This window comes from Lepidochelys olivacea (assembly GCF_965140295.1).
Source record: "Lepidochelys olivacea isolate rLepOli2 genome assembly, chromosome: 1".
NCBI lineage: Eukaryota > Metazoa > Chordata > Testudines > Cheloniidae > Lepidochelys > Lepidochelys olivacea.
In genome coordinates this window covers 218,367,754-218,385,505 of record NC_140411.1, presented here as the reverse complement: position 1 = coordinate 218,385,505, position 17,752 = coordinate 218,367,754, and the positions used below count along the sequence as shown (strand labels likewise).

At 47.5% G+C, this 17,752-nt stretch overlaps 1 pseudogene across 1 annotated transcript in view; it reads right to left on the bottom strand.

Moving 5' to 3' along the window:
* Window positions 1–15,518, bottom strand: part of LOC311520911 (alpha-2-macroglobulin-like protein 1) — a 51,033-nt pseudogene extending 35,515 nt beyond the window's left edge. The window contains exons 1-4 of the transcript XR_014714734.1: window positions 15,498–15,518; window positions 10,052–10,542; window positions 1,038–1,188; window positions 70–122 (exon numbers count right to left, since the gene is read on the bottom strand). The product of XR_014714734.1 is annotated as an alpha-2-macroglobulin-like protein 1 (transcript). The remainder of the gene's footprint in view (window positions 1–69; window positions 123–1,037; window positions 1,189–10,051; window positions 10,543–15,497) is intronic.
* Between the last annotated feature and the right edge of the window lie 2,234 nt (window positions 15,519–17,752).

The following is a 17,752-nucleotide window of genomic DNA, read 5'->3' as shown; positions in this document are numbered from 1 at the left end:
CCTGGGGGGTCCTGGACCTGGCCTCTGGTCAGTTTCATGCTTCTAAAGGTTCTTTCCTCCCAGTCTTGCCGATTCATTGCTGGCAATAAAGTTCTGATCCAAGGTTACAATTCACGCCTTGACTGCAAATCAAAGGAAAAAAAGAGGGATTGGGTGAAATTTCATCAAGCAAATTATTAATAATCGTTATTAATGACTAATAAAGAAGGATCCTGAACATCAAGATGCATGCCTGGCTTATCGAAGAGGGAGTGGCAGAGCCAAGGCCCACCTCACCTACTCTCCGGCGTGCATGCAGGTAACCTGACAGGTGACAGAGCCAGTGCTCTGAGCTGTCCAAGCTGCTCTGGCAGGACTAATTGCATCTGCTAGGCCACCACTTGCTGTTCATGCTGGCACTGCAATGCTGCAGAGTAACACAACAGTTAGCTTGCTCAGAGCAAAGGCAATCCCAATATTGGGGTGACCGACTTTGCCCCATTGACAGCAGTTGCGGGTGGGACTGCGGAATGGGTTAGAGGTGTGCTGAGAGCTGCGACGGTGGGGGTTGCAATGCCATAATTCTTTGTTGCAGAGAGTCATTTGGATCTTGCCTCCACTGAGGGCCTTAGGGAAACCTTGCGCTGTGGCTCAAGCCCTGGTGCAGCTCTGCCAGTGCTAGCAATTATGCAGCTCGAGTATAGACAGACCACTTACATTGCTATCACCATGTCATCTGTCCTGACACATCAGTAGAGACACCCAAGCCCTGTCCACACTAGCACTCTTATCATTGCTAGCACTGATGGAGCTGAACACGTGCTACAGCAACAGTGGGGGTGGGGAGCAGAGGGAGTTCCCAAATATCCTCAGAGCAGATATGGCATTGGAGGACCTGAGAGAGACATCTCTGTTGTGGCCTGTGCTGACAGCACATCAGCCTGGCCTGTGACCCAGGCCCATCTTAGCTGCATGTCCAGGGAGATGGTGGATATGCCATGATGGTAGGGTGAATTTCCTGCTTTCTTTCCCAGGCCCCTGGCCACACCTGTCCTTACCTATCTGTCCAGGTTTGTCCGTCTGTACAAAGGTCCTCTTCACCACAGGCTTGATCAGGACATTCTGTCTCTCCTGAAACTCTGAGCCAGCCCCGAAGCCTGTGACCTCAACAAAGGTCACTTCCTCTGAACTACCCACAGGAGAAGGGACCTGCAGACAGAGTCACAAACCAATCATAGCTAATGGGCAGAACTCTAGGGGTTTCGGTAATAAACATAATAATGAGGAGGAGGACTTTTTTTGCTCCAGCTGGTCTCATCCTGGAGCTCAACACTCTTTATGTAAGGGGACTGTTGCCCCCTTACTAATGTTGGGGACACTGGGGCATGGCCACTAGGTAACTCGAGGGGATGGAAGACCACGAGTGTCGATGAAGCCCCCTCGCATTAGGCCCAAGTGTCCTTGGCCCTCCCTCCCACCTGGAGGCACTCGCAGCAGCTCTGCGTACTAGGCCCAAGTGTCCTTGGCCCCCCGCCTGGAGGCACTCGCAGCAGTTATGCTGAGGATCTGCAACAATATGTTGCAGAGTCAGACTGCCTGAAACTAAGCAAGGCCAAACAGGGCAGATATGGAAGAACAATGCTGAATACAGCAGCTTTATGTATGATTTAAGAAATAATACAGAGCACAAGGGCACTAGCTGGGAACTGGATTGGCTGGCTATATGGATACTTAGGGCAGCTTGCAATTAAATAAGTATGCTAAAAAAAAAAAATGTATAAAAGCCTGTGTAAATTCCTGCTCTGTGTGCAGGATTTGAGATTTTATTCTCCCTGTACCTTTTTGCAGCTGCAAATAAACTTTTCTGCTTCTCCACCCCGTTGTAATTATTGGGTGTAGCACACCGGGTAGCGAACCAACCCCTGCTGTTGTTTAGCCTCTCGGCACTGGGTGCCAGCAACAGCTTTGGCGTCTCTGGGTGGGCCACAAGGCTGCAATTTAGCCTTGCCCGGACCCCTCCTGGAGGTCAAGGATTGCGGCGAGAACCGATGCCCAGGGCGCGCCGGTGAGTTCATCGGGGCCTCGGAGGAGACGCAATTTGATCGACCCCGGAGGGCACAACGGTGCAACGCACTCATATAGTGGAGAAGCAGTTGTGGACGACGGTGAAGAACCGGTCCCTTGGATAAGGTAGGAACCTTTTGAAATCCGGATTGTATGCTCTGTTGGAACCTGGGGACGCCCAGAGTTACCTGTAGGTATGGGACAGGGACAGAGCTTGGGGGTTAGGGCACAGTGTACGCCCCTAGAATGCATTCTAGCAAACTGGAAGGTATTTGGTGCGAATTCGATAACTAAGAGCCAATTAAAACAATTCTGTACAGTTGACTGGCCTCAATATCAAGTAGAGGACCAGGAATGGTGGCCACAGGGAGGGTCAATTAATTACAACATGATCCTCCAATTAGTTTTGTTTTGTCAGTAAATGGGTAAATGGAATTAACATTTGTATGCACAAGCATTTATAGCTTTAAAAAATAGAATAGAGCTGTAATTCTGCAGAGTTGTAATTTGACTCTGACTGGTTCGGTAGTAGCTGTTAGTCCCCAGACCCCCACCCCCTCTGTAATGGCAGAGCTTGTGTCCCCTTCGGCCCCCACCTTATAAGGGTAGGATGCCTCGGGTTACAGAGATTGCCCCCTCGGTGGGACTCCATCCTTTGATTACCAAGACTGTTGTGGCTTGCCCAGAGACAGATGGACGTCAGGCTACCACTATGCAAGTTTACACCCATGTGCCATTCAATCCAATAGACTTAGTAGCTTTTAAAACACAGGCTGGGGAATTCTCAACGAACCCAAGCCGGTTTATTTCAGTCTCTGAGGGGTGCCTCAGTAGTCACAAGCCGGATTGAGACGACTGTAATATCCTCCTGAGAACCCTGTTGTCTGAGGTGGAGAGGGATCAGGTTACAGCTAAGGCAAGGGGAGCATCAGCGTTCAAGCAAAAAAAAAAAAAAAGAAAGCTATCTGTCAAGTTCCCACCCCAAGTAATTGTAAGCGGCTCAGGGCATTTCTGGGTATGGCAGGCTTTTGCAGGATATGGATCCCAGAGTTTGAACTGTGGGCTAAACCCCTGTACGACTGTGTAAAAGGAGCAGATCATGACCCCTTCTATTGGACCCCAGAGGCTGACAGGGCATTTAAAATCCTAAAAAAAAATTAATGGAAGCCCCGGCTCTGGGCCTGCCGGATCTCTCTACGCTGTTTCAGTTGTATGTACATGAATGAAGGGGGTGGCCCTAGGAGTGCTTACACAGCTGTTAGGCGCATGGAGACGTCCAGTGGCTTATTTTTCTAAGCAACTGGATCAGGTTGCAAAGGGTTGGCCGGCATGTTTACAGGCGGTCGCAGCTACTGCCCTAGTGCTTGAGGAAGCCGAGAAGCTAACATTGGGAGGGGTTATGCAAATCTATACTCCCCATATGGTCCGAGCCTTATTGGATGCAAAGGGAGGGCTTTGGCTCACCCAGGCTCGGATTGCTCGGTACCAGGCTAAGCTGTTAAAGAACTCTGAAGTCACCTTACAGCCTTGCCCCTCCCTTAACCCAGCCACTCTCTTGCCAGAAACAGAGGAACAAAAACATGAATGTTTAAAAATCATAGATGCCCAGTACTCCAGCCGTCCGGATTTAAAGGATGTACCCCTCCCAAATGCAGATTATGGGTGGTACACTGATGGTAGCAGTACTGTAATAGATGGGCAAAGGAGGGCGGGTTATGCTGTTGTGACCCTCCATGACACTGTGGAAGCTGAAGGTTTGCCTGCTGGGACCTCTGCCCAGCTTGCCGAACTAATAGCCCTGACCCGTGCACTTGAACTGCCAAAAGGAAAGCGGGTCAACATTTTTACTAATTCAAAGTATGGTTTTGGTGCGCTGCATGCTCATGCTGGCCTATGGAAGCAAAGGGGAATGCTGACAGCCCAAGGCTCCCCAGTCAAGTACGGGCCCCAAATCCTCTGGCTCCTAGATGCCATACAACTTCCCTTGGGAGTGGCGGTGGTTCACTGTAAAGCCCATCAAAGGGAGGATCAAAATGTGGCCAAAGGTAACGCCCGGACAGATAGAGAGGCTAAGCATGCTGCCACCCTGCCATCCCCTCAGACTGAGAACGCCCATATGCATGCCCTTATCCCATCAGTAGGGGAGCTTCCAACCCCTCAATACTCTGGGGAGGAGAAACAGCTAACTGACAAACTCAGTCTCCGGGAAAAGGAGGGATGGCTCCATTCCCCGGAAGGGAAGGTCCTCTTACCAAAGGGCCTGATCCGGCCAGTGCTGCAGAAACTACATCAAACCACTCATGCTGGCAGGGAAGCACTTATCCAGCTAATGGGAAAATACTTTATCACTTCCGGACTCTGACCCCTGGCTGCCCAGGTACAAGCGGACTGCTTAGTCTGCCAAAAGAATAACCCCCAACCGGGACATCCTATGCCACCAGCTGCCCTAGAACCCACTCCAGGCCCCGGACAAGTGTGGCAAATAGACTTTACTGAGTTTCCTCGGACCCAAGGGTTCAAATATCTTCTTGTCATAGTGGATCGGTTCAGCGGATGGCCAGAAGCCTTCCCATACCGTAATTGCACTGCCAGAACAGTGGCCCTCAAGTTTGTTAAGGAGATCATTCCTCACTTTGGACTCCCCCTGTGGATGGAATCTGACAACGGGACACATTTTACGTCAAAAATCATTCAAAGCATCTCACATGCCTTACAGATCCCCTGGAAACTCCATACACCCTGGAGACCACAAGCCAGTGGGGTAGAGAAGCGTACCAATCAGACCCTTAAACAGCATCTCTCAAAAATGTGCCAAGAAGTCTCACTGTGATGGCCTGATGCTTTGCCCCTCGTCCTACTCCGTATCCACGTTCTCCCTAAGGGTAGATTAGGGCTTAGTCCCTTTAAAATTATGTTTGAAAGGGCATGGCCTATGAATGGCACCCCAGTTCTGTCAGGGGAATAAAAGTTGTGTAATGTTTTTTTATCACAGTATATGTGTTCCCTGTCTGCTGTTCTCTTGTCTCTTCACAGGTATGCCAAGGATTCCCAGCCTCTTCCCTTGGACTCTCCCGTCCACTCCTTACAGCCCGGTGACTCTGTGCTTGTTCATACCTGGAAAAACAAGCCTCTCCAAAAAAAAAGTGGAAAGGACCCTATACCGTCCTGCTAATCTCCCATACAGCGGCAAAAATCAAGGAACACAAGAACTGAATCCATCACTCTTGTCTGAAGGCAGTACCTGCCCCCTCGTCAGCAGAACAGTGGACCGTCCAAGCTGCTGACTCCTCATCTAGTGACGATCTTGGGCTAAAGCTACTATTTAAAAAACACAAATAGTGGGCACCTTTACGCTAAAATGAACCCACCCAGGTACTAAAGACCCTGGGTTAAAAAAACTCTGGTAATAATTAATTGGGTAACATTGTTGTTCTCTGTATTGGTATTTCCAAACTGTGCATATCGGGAGCATAACTCCTTTGTTTCGCTTGCGCACCATGTTGCTACTTTAACAAACCAGACTGATTGCTGGGTATGTGCTCCTACTCCACTGTCCCCCAAAACGGGAATGCCCCTTGACATGCTGCCCCTGACCCTAGCAGAATTAGCCGCCACCAAAAAGCAAAAAAAAAAAAAAAAAAAGACTCGCCGTTCTGAAATAAGACCTCTTTACAGCAAGCCACCTATCAGGACCAGGAGTATTCAGTTGCAGTACTCACTGAGGGAGTATTATGTTTTACCCGAAACCAATCTAATCACTATGGGCGTCCTGTGGGAAAAAGCTCCTGTGTTATTACACAATAGGCTAATAAATATTAAATAAAGACCAAAAGGGGAGGCCAACAGCATGGGTGTAATGGTTCCTCCCCTTTTAGGGAAAGTCTTGCAAATACTCCTACCACAAAAAAAGGGTTTGAAAATATAACTTGGCGTCCAGTTAATATCTCCAATGTAGCAAGCCAATGTTGGGTTTCTAGTGGTCCCTATGGTGAGTGTAATTTAAATGGCACAATTAGAAACGCCCCCACTTGTACCCAATCAGGAAAATAAAATGCCCCCTTAGAGGCATATGAACTGTTTAAAAAAGCAGCCTTAAATATCCCAGGAATCCCCTTAAGAAACAGTCCTTACTGGGCCCTACAGGTTCACTATTTTGTATGTGGCCAAAAGGCTTACAAGGTGCTGCCAGCCAACTGGACAGGTAGCTGTTATATAGCTCATGGAGTTCCTCATCTGTCAATAACTGCCACACTGCCCAAAGGAAAGATTAGAAATGCCCAAGACACCTCTGTTGAGTCACAAAAAAACACTCTGTGGCAACTGACTACAGCATTGGAGGGCAATATAAAAAATTCCCTCACAACCGAGAAGCTTGTAGGGTGCTCTGTACTGGGAATAGCGCCACTGTTTACCGGGCCAGCCATGGCATGCATGTAAGGCTGCAAATGATACTTAAAAAAATTGCCTTAAAGTTAAAAAACTCGGTTAGTAATTTAAAATCAGCAATAAAAACATTAAATAAAAAGGTACAGCAGCTCAGGATGTTTTCCCTCCAAAACAGGCTGGCTTTGGACTATCTCTTGGCATCCCAAGGAGGGGTTTGTGCCCTCGTCGGGCCCCAATATTGTATATATATAAATAATAGCAGTTATAAAATCTATAAAAAAGTGGTACAGGCTAAGGCCCATGCCCAAGCCGAAGCACAGGTTGCCTATACTGCCCCAGAGAGCGATTGGTTGCAAACCTTGTTTTCAGGCTGGAGTTTGTCGTTTTGGCTTGGTGGTTTATTTAGCCTGTTATTAAAACTTCTTTTTCCTGTATTGCTTGTATTACTGGTATTATGCTCTGCAGTATCATGTGTCAGGGCCCTTTTGCAAAAGTTAATAAGTCATTCTCTTCCGGGCTATCACAAAGTGCTTATGCAAAGTCCTATTATAAAAAAATAAATAGCCCAAGTAAAAAAACTCAGAGCCAAGTTTGTTAAGTTTCAGAGTAACAGCCGTGTTAGTCTGTATTCGCAAAAAGAAAAGGAGTACTTGTGGCACCTTAGAGACTAACCAATTTATTTGAGCATAAGCTTTCGTGAGCTACAGCTCACTTCATCTCAAAAAAGGGAGTTGTTGGGGACACTGGGGCATGGCCACTAGGTAACTCGAGGGGATGGAAGACCACGAGTGTCGATGAAGCCCCCTTGCACTAGGCCCAAGTGTCCTTGGCCCCCCCTCCCGCCTGGAGGCACTCGCAGCAGCTCTGCATACTTGGCCCAAGTGTCCTTGGCCCCCCGCCTGGAGGCACTCGCAGCAGTTATGCTGAGGATCTGCAACAATATGTTGCAGAGTCAGACTGCCTGAAACTAAGCAAGGCCAAACAGGGCAGATATGGAAGAACAATGCTGAATAAAGCAGCTTTATGTATGGTTTAAGAAATAATACAGAGCACAAGGGCACTAGCTGGGAACTGGATTGGCTGGCTATATGGATACTTAGGGCAGCTTGCAATTAAATAAGTATGCTAAAAAAAAAATGTATAAAAGCCTGTGTAACTTGCTGCTCTGTGTGCAGGATTTGAGATTTTATTCTCCCTGTACCTTTTTGCAGCTGCAAATAAACTTTTCTGCTTCTCCACCCTGTTGTAATTATTGGGTGTAGCACACGGGGCAGCGAACCAACTCCAGCTGTTGTTTAGCCTGTCGGCACTGGGTGCCGGCAACACTAACATTCAGTGGGGGTGTTTTAGTTGCTAGCTCCCAGTACTAAAAAGGGGGAAGGGTCGATGGGGAATCAGGACCCTGAGACTGACAGCCCCCAGGAACAATGGGGAGAGGCCAATGCTCCAGGTCAGCCTGAATGACAGGGCGGGCAGGCTAATCAGGGAGTCAGGAGGCCAGGGAGGTCCCATCCTCCCTGTGAGCTGGATTTGCCTGGGTCAGACAGAGTTGGGCCAAGCTAAGGAGAAAGCAGGGGCCTGAGCTGAGCTGGGGAATGGAACTGTGCCAGACCCAGAGGGACCAGAAAAGCAGGCCAGAGAGAGCAGCCCCTGTCCTGGGAGCAGAGCTGCAGCCCCAAAGCCAGAGGCACAGCCCAGACAGAGCAGACCTGTCCTGGGAGCAGAGCTGCAGCAACCGGAGCCAGAAAAGCAGCCCACGAAGCAGGTCAGTGCTGGGAGCAGAGTCACAGAAGCAGCGTGCAGAGCAGACCTGTCCTGGGAGCAGAGCTGCAGCAACCGGAGCCAGAAAAGCAGCCCACGAAGCAGGTCAGTGCTGGGAGCAGAGTCACAGAAGCAGCCTGCAGAGCAGACCTGTCCTGGGAGCAGAGCTGCAGCAACCAGAGGCAGAGGGGCCAAAGAAGCAGCCCAGGGAGCTGGAGGCAGCAGCAGTGCAGAGACCGAGTGGTGCTGCTGGGGCTGGAGCAGTCCGGAGCTGGGTGCAGTGAGCAGCTGGGGAGAGTGAGGGGGACCCTGGGCAGCAGGCCCAGCACAGGGAGACGCCTCAGCCAAGAGGCTCTGCAGGCCATGCTTGGATCATAACCCTGACAGGGCGGGAGCGACACTGGGAAGAAGGGTCCTACCACTTAGAGCCTGAGAGCGTGTGGCCACCACCAGAGCAAGTGTCCAACCCACAGCATCCCTGCAGCACAGCCAGGGCCTGAGAAGAAGGCCTGGGACTTAAAAGGAACAGACTGAACTGTCCTGACATTCCAGAGACACTGTTTGTGATGTTCCCTGCCACAGAGCGGGTTGATGCGTTTCCTTTCACCTTTCCCATTTTCCCTTATTCTTTTTAAAATTAATTGTTGATTAAATAACTTGCATTTGCTTTAACTTGTGTGTAATGGTCAGTGGGTCAGAGAAGTGCCCAGTGCAGAGAGAGTACCCCGGAGTGGGGACACCCTAGCCCCTGTCCTAGGTGACTGCAGCAGGGTTGGGGGTTGAGCCCCCCAGGAATCCTGGGCCCAGCCTTGTTGGGGTTACGAGGACTCTGCCAGACAGGAGAGTGGAAGGGGAGTCCTCAAGGGCAGGGAGGCCACTGGGTAAAGGAAGTGGGAGCGAGGACTCAGATCCTTTCGCTAGTCCACTTCACCGAGGTAGTGCAGAAACCAGGAAAGTTCCCCACAAGAGCGGGACTATTCCCCCGCTTACATTTACAAAGTCTTTTATTAAGAAGAGAAGAAAAATAAGGAAGTGCTTGTAGGTAGCATCCCTCTGACCCAGAGTTGGAGGGGCTGCCCCTTGTGGCTGGAGCCAGACCAGACTCGCCCCTCCTACTGGAAGTGGGCTGGGAGAACAGACAGTATAAAAGGTGAAGCCTCCGTCTCAGTTGGGGCTGAGACAGTGAGGGAGACAGATGCATCCTGCTCGCTGCTGACCTCATTGCTGAGCCAAGGGACACCCTGCCCCAGAGGAGCCTGCGTTCCCAGGTGAGCTGCTGGGACTGCTGTTGCCTACCTACCCCGAGGAGGCAGAGGACATCCACGGAGCTGAGTACCAAATGCTGGGGTAGTAGGAAGTAGCCCAGGGACAGCCAACTCTAGTCTGGCTGCATTGCTGTCTGAATCCAAGTTAGCACGTTGTGGCTAAATTCCCCGCTGACCCAGTGGTAGAACACGCCTCCACTGTTTGGGCCCTGGGCTGGGACCTGGTGGAGTCAGGGGGGGCCCAGGTCCCCCTACGCTGCTGCTGCCAACCCCACCCTTGGGGTGGCAGCCTCCCCACAAAAGGCCAAAGGCCTGCCTTGATCTGCTGTCCACCAAAGCTATGATGCCGGACTATGTGGTGCTCTTCCCTGCCTGAGGGCCTGAGCCCCTAGACTGCTCCTTAACTCTGCCCTGCCTGAGGGCCAGAGTCTATAGACTGTTTGGGATTTCACCCCATTAGGATTGTTGGGGTGGGATACTAACACCTGGTGTTCTAATTTCCCTTATACAAGGCAGTGATCCCAGCGACCTCGTGAGGCGGTGTGGTCTCCCTCCGACCTGGGGGGAGGGACAAACTACACCACTACAGTGCTTCAGAGCAGGATCAAGGGGTGTTGGCAGTGGTGGGTTGGGAGCTCAGGACTGTAATAGCAGGGGACTGCAGTGCAGGACTGATGTGCATTTGTACAGCTGTCAAGAGGAGCTGGGAGGCTCAGTACTTGAAAAGCAGGAGTGCATGGGGAAGGCTGAGGTATCTGCATACACAGTCCTTGCCTACCTGCTTCAGCAATAGGAGAACTTAGTAGGTGTTCTCCCAACCCCATGTTACTGTGTTTGCAGCTCCAGTACATGGTCTCTCTGTTGCTCACTTGGAAGCTGGTGCAGTCAAAGAAGCTGGGCTGGTAGACAGAGCGTGTGATCAGTGTCTGATTCCCGTTTTGGTTTGTAGAGTTACAGTCACCTGGACTGGGACCCCTTGACCTCTGCTGACCTGGATGCAGACTGTCTCTGAGGAGGGGTAGAAGAGTTGAGCTGGTATCGCCACTGCATAGTTTCTATCAGAGAGAAAGGCCCTACCTGTGATTAGCTTTCATAAGAACGGCCATACTGGGTCAGATCAAAGGTCTAACTAGCCCAGTATCCTGTCTTCTGACAGTGATCAGTGCTAGGTGCCCCAGAGGGAATGAACAGAACAGATAATCATCAAATGATCCATCCCCTGTCGCCCATTTCCAGCTTCTGGCAAATAGAGGCTAGGGACACCATCCCTGCCCATCTTGGCTAATAGCAACTGATGGACCTATCCTCCATGAACTTAGCTAGTTATTTATTGAATCATGTTATAGTCTTGGCCTTCACAACATCCTCTGGCAAGGAGTTCCACCAGTTTACTGTGTGTTGTATGAAAAAAATACTTCCTTTTGTTTGTTTAAACCTGCTGCCTATTAATTTCATTTGGTGACCCCTAGTTCTTGTGTTATGAGAAGGAATAAATAACACTTTCTGATTTACTTTCTCCTCACCAGTCATGAGTTTATAGACCTCTGTCATATCCCCCCTTAGTCATCTCTTTTCCAAGCTGAAAATTCCCAGTCTTCTTAATATCTCCTCATATGGCAGCCGTTCAATATCCCTAATAATTTTTGTTGCCCTTTTCTGAACCTTTTTCAACTCCAGTATATCTTTTTTCAGATGGGACAACCACATCTACACACAGTAGTCAAGATGTGGGCGTACCATGGATTTATATAGAGGCAACGTGATATTTTCTGTCTTATTATCTATCCCTTTCCTAATGAGTCCCAACATTGTTTGCTTTTGTGACTGCTGCTGCACGTTGAGTGGATGTTTTCAGAGAACTATCCACAATGACACCAAAATCTCTTTCTTGAATGGTAACAGCTAATTTAGACCCCATCATTTTATATGTATAGTTGGGACTATGCTTTCCAATATACATTACTTTACATATATCAACATTGAATTTCATCTGCCATTTTGTTACCCAGTCACCCAGTTCTGAGAGATTCTTTTGTAGCTCTTCGCAGTCTGCCTGGGACTTAACTATCTTGAAGAAAAGGAGTACTTGTGGCACCTTAGAGACTAACCAATTTATTTGAGCATAAGCTTTCGTGAGCTACAGCTCACTTCATCGGATGCATACTGTGGAAACTGCAGAAGACATTATATACACAGAGACCATGAACCTCCCATCCCACTCTCCTGCTGGTAATAGCTTATCTAAAGTGATCACTCTCCTTACAATGTGTATGATAATCAAGGTGGGCCATTTCCAGCACAAATCCAGGTTTTCTCACCCCCCACCCCCCCTCCAAAAACCCCACACACAAACTCACTCTCCTGCTGGTAACCTGAAGCAAATACTCACCAACAACCACATACCACACAACAGAACCACTAACCCAGGAACCTATCCTTGCAACAAAGCCCCTTGCTAACTGTGCCCACATATCTATTCAGGGGACACCATCACAGGGCCTAATAACATCAGCCACACTATCAGAGGCTCGTTCACCTGCACATCTACCAATGTGATATATGCCATCATGTGTCAGCAATGCCCCTCTGCCATGTACATTGGTCAAACTGGACAGTCTCTACGTAAAAGAATAAATGGACACAAATCAGATGTCAAGAATTATAACATTCATAAACCAGTCGGAGAACACTTCAATCTCTCTGGTCACGCAATTACAGACATGAAGGTCGCTATCTTAAAACAAAAAAACTTCAAATCCAGACTCCAGCGAGAAACTGCTGAATTGGAATTCATTTACAAATTGGATACTATTAATTTAGGCTTAAATAGAGACTGGGAGTGGCTAAGTCATTATGCAAGGTAGCCTATTTCCTCTTGTTTTTTCCTACCCCCCCCCCCCCCAGACGTTCTGGTTAAACTTGGATTTATGCTGGAAATGGCCCACCTTGATAATCATACACATTGTAAGGAGAGTGAGTTTGTGGGGGGGGGGGGGGGGGAGGGGTGAGAAAACCTGGATTTGTGCTGGAAATGGCCCACCTTGATTATCATGCACATTGTAGGGAGATTTCAGAGTAACAGCCATGTTAGTCTGTATTCGCAAAAAGAAAAGGAGTACTTGTGGCACCTTAGAGACTAACCAATTTATTTGAGCATGAGCTTTCGTGAGCTGAGCTGTAGCTCACGAAAGCTCATGCTCAAATAAATTGGTTAGTCTCTAAGGTGCCACAAGTACTCCTTTTCTTTTTGTAGGGAGAGTGGTCACTTTGGATGAGCTATTACCAGCAGGAGAGTGAGTTTGTGTGTGTATGGGGGTGGGGGGGGTGAGAACCTGGATTTGTGCTGGAAATGGCCCACCTTGATTTTCATACACATTGTAAGGGGAGTGGTCACTTTGGATAAGCTATTACCAGCAGGAGAGTGAGTTTGTGTGTGGGGTTTTTGGAGGGGGGTTGGGGGGTGAGAGAACCTGGATTTGTGCTGGAAATGGCCCACCTTGATTATCATACACGTTGTAAAGAGAGTGATCACTTTAGATAATCTATTACCAGCAGGACAGTGGGGTGGGAGGAGGTATTGTTTCATGGTCTCTGTGTATATAATGTCTTCTGCAGTTTCCACAGTATGCATCCGATGAAGTGAGCTGTAGCTCACGAAAGCTTATGCTCAAATAAATTGGTTAGTCTCTAAGGTGCCACAAGTCCTCCTTTTCTTTTTGTGAATACAGACTAACACGGCTGTTACTCTGAAAACTATCTTGAGTAGTTTCGTATCATCTGCAAATTTTGCCACCACACTGTTTACCCCTTTTTCCAGATCAATTATGAATATGTTGAATAGGACTCGGCCCAGTGCAGGCCCATGGAGGAAACCACTATTTACCTCTCTTCATTCTGAAAACTGACCATTTATTCCAACTCTTTGTTTTCTACCTTTTGACTAGTTACCGATCCATGAGAGCACCTTCCCTCTTATCCCATGATAGCTTACTTTAAGAGCCTTTCGTGAGGGACACTGTCAAAGGCTTTCTGAAAATCTAAGTACGCTATTTCCCTTGGATCCCCCTTGTCTACATGCTTGTTGACCCCCTCAAAGAATTCGAGGAGACTGGCAATGCATGATTTCCCTTTACAAAAACCATGTTGACTCTTCCCCAACAAATTATGTTCATCTATGTGTCTGACAATTTTGTTCTTTACTCAGGGCCGGCTCCAACTTTTTTGCTGCCCCATGCGGCGAAGGGAAAAAAACCAAAAAACCAAGCCTGGTTGAGCTGCCGCCGAAGAGGAAGAGAGGGACTGCAGGGCTTGTCGCCGAATTGCCGCCGAAGAACCGGACGTGCCACCCCGATGACGGACGGAGTGCCGCCCCTTACTATTGGCCGCCCCAGGCACCTGCTTCCTTCGCTGGTGCCTGGAGCCGGCCCTGTCTTTACTATATGTTTCAACCAGTTTGCCCAGTACTGAAGGCAGGCTCTCCAGCCTGTAAGCGCTGGGATCACTTCGGGAGCCCTTTTTAAAAATTGGTGTCACATTAGCTATCTTCCAGTCATTTGGTAGAGAAGCTGATTTAAATGATAGGTTACAAACTACAGTTAGTAGCTCTGTAATTTCACATTTGAGTTCCTTCAGAATCTCTTGGGTGAATACTCTCTGGTCCCGGTGACTTATTACTGTTTAGTTTATTAATTTGTTCCAAAACCTCCTCTAATGAGAGCTCAATCTGGGAAAGTTCCTTAGATTTGTCACCTAAAAAGAATGGCTCAGGTTTGGGAATCTCCCTCACATCCTCAGCCGTGAAGACCGATGCAAAGAATTAGTTTAGTTTCTCTGCAATGGCCTTATCGTCCTTGAGTTCTCCTTTAGCATCTCAATCATCTAGTGGCCCCACTGGTTGTTTAGCAGGCTTCCTGCTTCTGATGTACTTAAAAGAATTATTACTTTGAGTCTTTGTTGTTCTTCAAATTCTTTTTTGGCCTTCCTAATTATATTTTTATACTTCATTTGCCAGAGTTTATGCTCAGTTCTATTTTCCTTACTAGGATTTAATTTCCACTTTTTAAAGGATGCCTTTTTGCCTCTCACTGCTTCTTTTACTTTGTTTAGCCACGGTGGCACTTTTTTGTTCTCTTACTATGTTATTTTTTAATTTGGGGTATACATTTAAGTTGAGCCTATATTATGGTGTCTTTAAAAAGTTTCCATGCAGCTTGCAGGGATTTCACTTTTGGCACTGTACCTTTTAATTTCTGATTAACTAACTTCATTTTTGTGTAGTTCCCCTTTCTGAAATTAAATGCTAAGGTGTTGGGCCACTGTGGTGTTTTCCCCGCCACAGGGATGTTAAATTTAATTATATTATGGTCACTATTACCAAGCGGTCCAGCTATAATCACTTCTTGGACCAGATCTGGTGCTCCAATTAGGACTAAATGAAGAATTGCCTCTCCTATTGTGGATTCCAGGACTAGCTGCTCCAAGAAGCAGTCATTTAAGGTGCCAAGAAACTTTATCTCTGCATCCCGTTCTACGGTTTCTAGTTGAAATCCCCCATTATTATTGAGTTTTTTATTTTTATAGCCTCTCTAATCTCCCTGAGCATTTCACAGTCACTATCACCATCCTGGTCAGGTGATCGGTAATATATCCCTACTGTTATATTCTTCTTATTAGAGCATGGAATTACTATCCATAGAGCTTCTATGGTACTGTTTGGTTCATTTAAGATTTTTCATTTGATTCTATGTTTTCTTTCATATATAGTGCCACTCCCCTACCAGCATGACTTGTTCTGTCCTTCTGATATATTTTGTACCTTGGTATTACTGTGTCCCATTGAGTATTCCAACAAGTTTCTGTGATGCCTATTATATCAATCTCCTCATTTAATATGAGGCACTCTAGTTCACTTATCTTACTATTTAGACTTCTAGCATTTGTATATAAGCACTTTAAAAACTTGTCACTTTGTAGCTGTCTGCCATTACACGATGTAATTGAATGGGTCTTTTTTTCATTTGACTGTTTCTCATCAGATCCTACCCGTATTTTATCACCTTCCATCCTCTCCTCCTTACTAGGACAGAGAATCTCCATTAATAGATCCTCCCCTAAGGGATGTCTCTGTCCGAACCATGTGCTCCTCCGCACCTGTCGGCTTTCCCCCCAGCCCTTAGTTTAAAAACTGCTCAACAACCTTTTTACTTTTAAATGCCAGCAATCTGGTTCCATTTTCGTTTAGTGGAGCCCATCCTTCCTGTATAGGCTCCCCCTTTCCCAGAAGTTTCCCCTAGCTCCTAATAAACCTAAACCCCTGCTCTTAATTATTATTTTATTTATTTGTACTATAGTAGTAGTGCCTAGAAGGCCCCAGTCAGTGGGGGGCATTGTGCTAGGCCCTGCACAAACTTATAGTAAGAGACAATCCCTACCCCAAAAAGCTTACCATCTGAACAGACAAGACAGGCACAGGGTGGGAGGGCAAACAGAAACTGACTGAGGGGAAGAGACTTGTCCAAGGTCACACAGCAGGTCGGTGGCAAAGCTTGGAATACAACACAGGTCTGCAGAGTCCCAGTCCAGTGCCTTATCCTCTGGACCATGCTTGCCTTTCATCACTGGCTTGTTTGGTTTGGTGTCTGGCCTCCTGTCACACTGAGAAAACTCAGAAACAATCAAGGTTCCTATAGACATGCTAACAGCTCACCAGAGGTCACTCATCAGCCTTATGGGGCACTAAGAGGCAACAGTCTTTCCAACCCTTCCCCGTGGACAGAAGGCCCTGTTTGCTGGACTGGAAAGAAGGTCCAAGCTAAGAAGGTCCAAGCTCATTTCAAGCTCATTCTCTTATACCAAAAGGCCCTTCTTTGTCTCTAGTCTCTGGAAAACGCAGCCTGAACCAGTCTATGCAAAACACTTTAGGGAGCGGCAACTCTCTCGCAGTGATTTGCCTTAATCACCTCCCACCGTTTTTAGTTCTTGGAGGAGCTGTGGTAACCCTCCCCATGGCGTAGGACACAATCCTGCATAAACCATTCATAGGTTTAATTCAACCAGTATTGAATGCCATTGTTAGATCTGTCGTACCTAAAACTGGGCCACATTTCACAAAAAGAATCAGATTTGATGACGCTTCTCTTAGCCTTAATGCCTCCCAGTTACCTCTATCAGACTAGATGGGCCAATAGATAGATTTGGGGCAGTAGGAGAGATACTGGCCCCAGCTTGTACTAGAGAAGGCCAGGTATATGAGAAGCTGGACCATTGGTCAGTTTGAATATGGCAGCTTTTACATTGTGGCTTAATACCCAAGCAGGAGTGAGCTGGTATCCTGTGTGGCATCAGCCTCAGGAACTGGCATCCAGTTATTACCAGTATCTACAGAGATGAACTGAGAATGGCTCTCTCTGTTTGTGATGGGTTGTTTTTTTTTTGTTCTGCTACAGTGGTGGCATTCATGGTCCTCTTCTCTCTGGGCTGTGGGAAGCAGATGTGCAAACAGGAGCTATTGCATTGATTTACTGGATCACATAATCCCTTTGTGACCTCTGTTTATTGGAATCTCCCCCTCCCCCAATCATTACTGAATCAGTCCTTAGCATGATATGTAAAACCAAAGTCCTACTCTTGGCTACCTAGGTCATTCAAAGATTGCATGGCATTTTCCCCAAGAGAATTATAAATCCATGGTACACCCACATCTTGCATACTGCATGCAGATGTGGTTGTCCCATCTCAAAAAAGATCTATTGGAATTGGAAAAGGTTCAGAAAAGGGAAACAAAAATGATTAGGGATATGGAGCAGCTTCCATATGAGGAGAGATTAATAAGACTGGGACTTCAGCTTGGCAAAGAGACGACTAAGGGGGGATATGATTGCAGTCTGTAAAATCATGACTGGTGTGGAGAAAGTAAATAAGGAAGTGTTATTTACTCCTCATAACACATGAGCTCGGGGTCACCCAATGAAATTAATAGGCAGCAGGTTTTAAACAAAAGGAAGTATTTCTTCACACAACACATAGTCTGTGGAACTCTTTGTCAGAGGATGTTGTGAAGGCCAAGACTATAACAGGGTTCAAAAAAGAACTAGATACATTCATGGAGGATAGGCCCATCAATGTCTATTAGGATGGGCAGGGACGGTGTCCCTAGCCTCTGTTTGCCAGAAGATGGGAATGGGTAACAGGGGATGGATCACTGGATGATTACCTGTTCTGTTCGTTCCCTCTGAGGCACCTGGCATTGGCCACTGTTGGAAGACAGGATACAGGGCTAGATGGACCTTTGGTCTGAC